Raw genomic sequence first — 8028 nt, 5'->3', positions numbered from 1 at the left:
GTGTATAAGAGACAGCTCCTCCTCCTCCTCCTCCTCCTCCTCCTCCTCCTTCTTCTTCTTCTTCTTCTTCTTCTCCTTCTTCTTCGAGGTGTAGGAAATGGCGCTGTTGAGTATCTTAATTTTATATATGCTGTATTGATACCTTTCATCTTTACATCACAGTTATCTCCCACCCTGCCCCTTATTGCAGGTCTCTCCAAGGAGAGCATTCACAGTTCAGATTTTATGTTGTGAAAAAAACATCAATTACAAGTCGTTGAACAGTTAACAAAAGATTACCCAGCAAGCCTATATGACAAAGACGCAGAGGGCAGGCCGCTTCTCTGGATGCAGCCCTCCTCCTCTCCATGTGGAAACATCTGGTCACAGGCAGGATATGAAGGACATAGGGACTCCCATGGAATTTAGAAATCCTCTAAGTTAGAGAGGCACAGACTCCATGAGATTGGGATTTTTTAATGTTCTTAGGTGACTAGGAAGCTATTTCAGGGAAGCCTTGGCCAATCAGGTCTGGGAAATTGCTTCATTACCTTTCAGGCAAAATTAATTTCTGTTGCAGGAAAGAAGGAAAAGGGATGGCTCAAACTCAAGTTGTGAGTATCTGTTTATGTAGTATTTTTTAATTGAGAAAGAACTGTAATTTTCTTCTTTGATCATCAAGACAACCCTGTGAGCCCAGTACTGGGTATTATCCCCATGTTACTGATAGGGAAACTGAGGCTCATAAGAGTTAAGCTTTCTTGCTTGGGATTGCACAGCTAGTTAGTATTAAGGGTGGATTCAAACTCAGGTCTCTTCTGATTTTCAGTCTCATACTTCTATAATACCTTCGTCCATATCCCTGCTTCTTATCTCTGTAGAATCTTTATGAGAATGGTCTATGCATATATCAAGGGATATCCTTGGTAAAAATTTGGGAAGAGCATAGGCAGGACCTTTACAGTCATATACTGTAAAGTATGTAACAATTTAAGTTTGTATATGTAAAGGATGTAAAAATATAAGCTCATTGTGTCTCTCATTTGACTTGGTAGAACAAAACAGAGTCTTGGAAGTTCTCTTCCAACATGGTGCTTCCCACTCATGCTAGAGGTTATATAAAAGTTCAGGACATATTCCTAGGAAGGTAATTTCTTAAAGTTCTAACAGTTTAGTTTTTGTTGATTGAACATTTTGATTTGATATACCAAAAGACAAAGTCTCTTCTCCAATAAGATGTCTCCCATGCAAATGTTAAGATCATGTTAGAATCTTTGGTAGATAGAATAACCAAAGAGATAAAACTTTGTTCCTGTGATTCACTTGTCCAAGGTCACACAGAGTAAGCAGCAGGACCAGGACTTGAACCAAGTTCTTCACCCAAGATTTTCTTCATTAGCATGGAGAATGTCCTGTGTAGAATCCAAAAAGAAAAAGATTCTCTCTAGATGATGGGGGCAGCTGAGTGGCACAGTGGATAGAATACTGAACTTGGAGTCAAGAAGACCAAGTTAAAATACAGCCTCAGATACTAACTGTGTGACCTTGGACAAGACATTTAACCCCATTTGCCTCTTTTTTCTAATCTGAAAAATAAGCTGGAGAAGGAAATAGCAAAGTACTCCAGTATTTGTGCTGAGAAAACCCCAAATGGGGTCATAAAGAGTCAGACATAACTGAAATGGCTGAACAACAAAAATAGATGACGAGGTGTTATAAATGCTTGGCTTCCTTCAGGTCTCAGTTAAAATCCCACCTGCAAGACAATTTCCTGGTCTCCTTCACTGCTAGAGCCTTCCTTCTGAGATTATCTACAATTTATTCTGTATATCATTTTTTCTCTTACTATAGACTCAAGCTAATTCATTCCTTTTAAGTGTATTTATGCTCTGTGTCCCTCTGATTCTCATTAATATTTTATTCCTATTGTCCACATGTACTTAACATAGGCCATGCTCTTAATCACAAATACCTAGAGGCCACCTAACCATGTTAATTTCACCAATTATAGTAATCATGGTAATAGCTGACTACTCTTTTTGGGGATGGACATAGGGATGAAGAGTTGGAAGGGGGTAATTAATAACTAAAATCTCCATTAAACTGTAGTCGCCTTGAGATGATGGATTAATTGAGTTGAGATGAAGAACTAGTTGGGTTTGGGGAGGTGGATCAAGGTGGTAGGTTGTCTTTCTTTGTATCCCTTTAGCCCAGTTCCTGGCACATAGTGGATGTTCAATAAGTGCTCATTGATTGACACACTTGACATCTGTGAGTCCTTTTGAATTTGAATTAACAATTGTTTTCCCTTTGGAATATATTCCACTGGTCTCCACATAATATTAAAAGAATGTGAAATGAATCTAGCACTTCGGATAGATAATCTACACAGGATTTATAGAAATACATGGTCAAGAACTATTCAGGATCTGAAGGCATTCATGGGTTGTAATTTGTACTTGAGGTAGAAGTAACCACACCAATGACATAATGAATTTACTTATCATTTTAACCCATTTCCTGGGAAATACCAAGGAAATATGCTCAAATATTATAGAGATAAACAAAGCCTCAAATATTTCTGTACCTCTCAAGTTGTCTCATCATACATTTATATTCAGGATGGGGAACTCAACTAAATTCTTCTTTAAGGCTTCCTTGTACCAGAAAGCCAGGGACATTAAGCTTAAGTACTTACCCTGCAGCTCCTCTCTATCTTTTGTTCTGTGTCCCCTATCTCTTGATGCCTTAAAGGTTCTTCTGGCTCCCTTGGTGGAAGAAGAAGCCAGGATAATTCTTACTACTTCCACTTTTGAAAGGATTAGGACTGATAGAATGAGGGCTTTCCCTGACATGAAGCACTTCCTTATCTCCCAGCTGCAAATATCCCCTCTCTCTCTGCCCAAACTACCTTGTATTATGTATGTATGTATATATATATACATATATATACATATGTATACATGTATGTGTGTCAGTATTCTGTATACTTGTGTAGGTAGGTATCTCTATTGGTAGAATGAATATAAAATCATTGAGGTTAGGTAGTCTTTCATTTTTGTCATTGTATCCACAGTGCCAGCAGGCAAAGCAAGATGACAATCATTTAAGAACTTACTTTGGGGCAGGTGGATGGCTTAGTGGGTAGAGAGTCAGACCTGGAGACAGAAAGTTCAAATCTGTCCTCAGAAACTTTCTACCTACGCAAGTCACTTGACCCCCATTGCCTAGCCCTTACTGCTCTTCTGCCTTAAAACCAATACATTGTATTGATCTAAAATGGAAGGTAAGAGTTTAAAACAAAAAAAACAACCAGAACTTACTTTGTGCTAGGTGACTCTGCTAAGTGCTGGAGATATAAAATATAAGCCAAAAGGAAGACAGTCTCTGGACTTAAGGAGCTGATATCCAAATCAGGGTAGACAACACCCAAGAGCAGCTCAAAATCTGAGAGGGGAGAGAGAAAAAATGAATAAAGTACCCAGTGGCTTGATATTGAAATCTGAAAATCAAAAAAATCTCCAGGAAAGGATTAAAGGTTGGCTGATTTAGGTCCTTACCCAAAATGGAAGCCCTGGGAGGAACTCATCAGTGGGAGAAGACGCTGGCATAGTAGATGGATGTTCCAGAGTGATGAATGAGTATATTTTGGGGTGAGGCATCCCCAGGCTTGAGGGAAGGTCCAAGGAAAGATGGTAGCTGAAGCACGGTGGCAAAGACAAGAAAGTTAGGAAGGGAAGCATTTAGTAAATGCTTATCTTGTAGTCTTTCTAGTATTCTTATGCTTTGCTCCCCTCCACATATTTTTCCATCAGGAGACATTGGTCTCTTGGCTGTTCCACAAACAAGACATTCCATTTCTTGGCTATGGGAATTTTCTCTGGTTGTGCTTCACGACTGGAATTCTCTGTCTTCTAATCATCAGTTCCTGGCTTCCCTGGTTTCTTATAAATCCCAACTAAAATCCTATCCTCTACAGGAAGTTTTTCCCAACTACTCTTTTTTTTCCTCTAGATGTCTTTTTTAAAAAATTTGCGTGAGATGAGTCATATCCACACTTTTGTTTGATACATGTTTTCACAATCCTCAGGCCATGATAGAAGACATATCACACATGCAATATAAATTTCATGAAGGAAATAAAGTTAAAAATGGCATGCTTTGATCTGCCTCAGACTCCAACAGTTCTTTCCTTGGCTATGGATAGCATTTTCATGATGAGTCCTTTGTGGTTATCTTGGAATCTTACTTTTCTGATAATGGTTTAGTCCTTCATAGGTTCTATTCTATAATATGTGTTACTGTAAACATTGTTCTCCTGGTTCATTCTGCATCAGTTCATGTAAATTTTTCCATGTTTTTCTGAACTCATTTCTTATGGTGCAATAGTATCCCATTATAATCATATATCACAACTTGTTCATCCATTCCCTAAATGATGGACAACTTCAGTTTCCAATTCTTTACCAATGCAAAAAGAGATGCTAAAACTATTTTGTCACAGTTAGGACCTTCCCCCTTATCTCTGATCTCTTTGGGACACAGATCCATTAGTGTTATTACTGGGTAAAAAAGTAGGCATCGAAGGTAGCTGGGTAGCTCAGTGAATGTCCTACTTTCAAATCTTGCCTCAGACCCTTCCTGGCTGTGTGACCCTGGGCAAGTCACTGAGCCCCCATTGCCTAGCCCTTACCACTTTTCTACCTTGGAACCAATACATGGTATTGATTCCAAGGCAAAAGATAAAGATTTATAAAAATATAAAAATGTTTAAATATATGCTTAATTTTATGGCTCTTTGAGTCTATAACCATTCTTAATTCTTTTGTGTTTCCTCCCTTATTGCCTATTCATTCTATATATATATACATATATATAGCTTTCCTGTACATATTTTTTTTGCTTTTCTCTCTGATTGGACTATGAGCTCCTTGAGGGCAGGGACTATCCTTTGCATCCTTTTGTATCCCCAGGGATTAGCCCAATACCTGATAAAATAGGCACTTAATAAATATTTATTTACAGACTGATTAAGGCCTGATATTATATTAATTATATTTATATGATTCTGTTTCTGTATATTTTATGTCTTTTTTTCTTAACTGCCCTATAAAATTCTATGCTTCTTGATGTTAAGTATTCACCTGAGCAATAGTGCTTGGTACCCCAATGATATGCAGTAAATACTTATACACTGATTTATTTTGAATTATTTTACTCAGTCTTTTCTTCCAAAGTAGACAAAAGAAAGCAAATTCAGGGTTTTCTGAACATTTCACAAAATATTTCTTAAAGTCTTTTCCATTCTGTGACAGAAAGAAACCTCCCACTGAGCAGTAGGGCAAATCCTGTAGAATCCTCCTGTGAACTACTTGTATATCACAGAATGTCAAGGCTAAGAGCCTTGTTGACTGAGGTATACTAGGAGTTCAGCAACTAGATGGCTCAGAAGGAGACCTATCCCACAGGGCACTGTTTCAATTAAACATGAGTGACCTTAATGCACATGGAGATACTGCCACTTATCATTTTCTTTACTTTTTTTCCTTTAATATTTAATTTGGGATGAAATTGTAGGACTTCCTATGAAGCCTCTTAATTGGGAGTCACTGTTTTTTATAGAAGTTTCTCTTCTTTACTTAAAAAATGTTTTTTTAATAAAAATTTTTTAATTTAATTTTTTTTTATAAAACACTTACCTTCTGTCTTAGAATCAGTACTAAGCAATGGTTCCAAGGCAGAAGAGCAGTAATAGCTAGGCAATGGGTGTTAAGTGACTTGCCCAGGGTCATTTGTCTGAGGCAAATCTGAACCCAGGACCTCCTATCTCTAGACCTGGCTTTCTATCCACTGATCATCTAGCTGCCACCTCCTCGTCGTTTTTTATTTACTTGTTATACCTACACTTTATTTTAAAAAACTCTCCAGTAATGTTTTGTCCCTCCCCCCCAATTTCATGTAAAAACAATTTTTAGCATTCGTTTTCAAACATTTTGAGTTTCAAATTCTCTTCCTCCTTTCTTCTCTCCACCCTCCCTGAGACAGCAAGCAATTTGATATAGGTTATATATTTGCTATCATACAAAACATACTTCCATAAGAAGACATATTTTAAAAATCCTCATAGAGGTTTCTAATCGCCTATTACATGATGCTTAAAAATTTCTGTAATATCAACTCATGGATTAGGTTAGTCCCATTAGCATCCATACAATGTCAAAGGATAAAGTCAAAGTTTCTCCCTCACCATCCATCCCCCAGGTTGGATGGACCTTGTAGAGAATTTAAGGGAAGATGTGATTGAGAATATCAAAGGATGAGCAGGCATGGATAAGTTATGATTTGCATCGTCAAAGAATCTACACTGAAAAGATCAAAGATATATATTTTTAAACTTTTATCTTCTGTTTTAGAATCAATACTATTTATTAGTTCCAAAGTAGAAGAGTGGTAAGGACTAGGCAATGGAAGTTAAGTGACTTATACAGGGTCACACACCTAGGAAGTGTCTGAGGCCAGATTTGAACCCAGGACTTCTTCTCTCTGGATGTGACTCTCAATCCACTAAGCCAACCAGCAGTCCCCAGATCAAAGATATATTAAAGAAAACTATTCATAGTATAATTGAAAGGATGCTGGATTTGGAGTCAAAGGGCTTGAGTTCAAAACTCATTTCTACAACTTGCTGGCTGTGTGATCTCAGGAAAGAGATCTCTTGACATGGGTTTCTTTGTCTAGAATATGAAGTTGGACTTTGGTGTCCTTTAAGGTCCCTTCTATCTATATGTCTATGATCTCGTGGATTCTCAATTTGAAGGACTACTACTATTAGGTGTTCTGCTTTTATTTTTTCCTTTCATTTTAGAAATGTATTGTTATTTTTATTAATATTTTATAGTGTTTGTAAAAATGACACATTGCCTTTGTTTAGGAATTTCTGCTTTCCAGAGTGCTTTTATGCACATTATTGCATTGGTCTTCTTAACCACCTTGTGAACTAGGTTAGTCAGATGTTCTTATACCCGATTTATAATTGAGTTAAGGCATTGACAGAGTAAGAGCCCATCCAAGATAGAGACAGAGCTGGAACTAAAATCCAGGTTTCCTGAGTCTTAGTCTAGGGCTTTTCCCATGGTGCTATGCAGCCTGCCCATAATCAGACTTCAGTATTTCAATATGCTAAAATAATCCTGAATTTATTAGTGTAGATATTGCCACCACTTAGGCAAAGGGTAGCCCTTCCATCCTCTGAGTAGGCAGTCATCATGAGGTGCTATACTGAAAACATAGCAAAGATAACAAGGACAGCAAGGAAGAAAAGAACATTTGATAAATATTTACTGTGTACCAGTACCTAGACTGTCTGTCTACTGTCAGGTCTGTTCTCAACTCCAGGAAAATGGGGGCAATGGAAAATTTTTGAACCAAATAGTAAGTATTTTAGGCAATAGATTAGGAACAACTCCAAATAATTTCTCAATCTTTTCTGGTTTGTTAAAACCTGTCAGGTAAGCAATAGGTAGAGATATAATTAGGATAGGGCAATAAGGACTTTGTACTAGAATTTACATCTTTTTTTTTTTTTAATATCATGGACTCCTTTGGCCATCTGGTAAAGTCTATCGACCTCTTCTCACAATATAATTAAATGATTAAAATAAAATATATAAGGTTACAAAGGAAACCATTTTTAATGAAATAGTTATCAAAAATTTAAAAAATTCAAGAATCTCAAGTTAAGAACTCTGATTAAGCAGGTGCCAATAACACAATCAGAAATGGAATCCAATATTGTATCCCCTTTCACCCTTTTCCCCTTGAAGCCATTCTCCAGATGAGTTCCTCCTGTTCCATTCTACCACTTCCCTTGTCCCAGAAGCAAAAATTCCTCTTTATGAGTCTACCCTAATTGAAAAAAAGTATAGCTATGACCATAGCAACCCCATTCCTGGCCCAGAATCCTCTAAGATTCACAGATTTTTACAAGCCCCAAAAGAACTTGGTTAGGACACCATTTTCATATATATATATATATATATATATATATAT

Source organism: Gracilinanus agilis, chromosome 2 (assembly GCF_016433145.1).
Source record: "Gracilinanus agilis isolate LMUSP501 chromosome 2, AgileGrace, whole genome shotgun sequence".
Classification (NCBI taxonomy): domain Eukaryota; kingdom Metazoa; phylum Chordata; class Mammalia; order Didelphimorphia; family Didelphidae; genus Gracilinanus; species Gracilinanus agilis.
The sequence above is the reverse complement of the archived record's forward strand: the minus strand, read 5'-3'. Positions refer to the sequence as shown.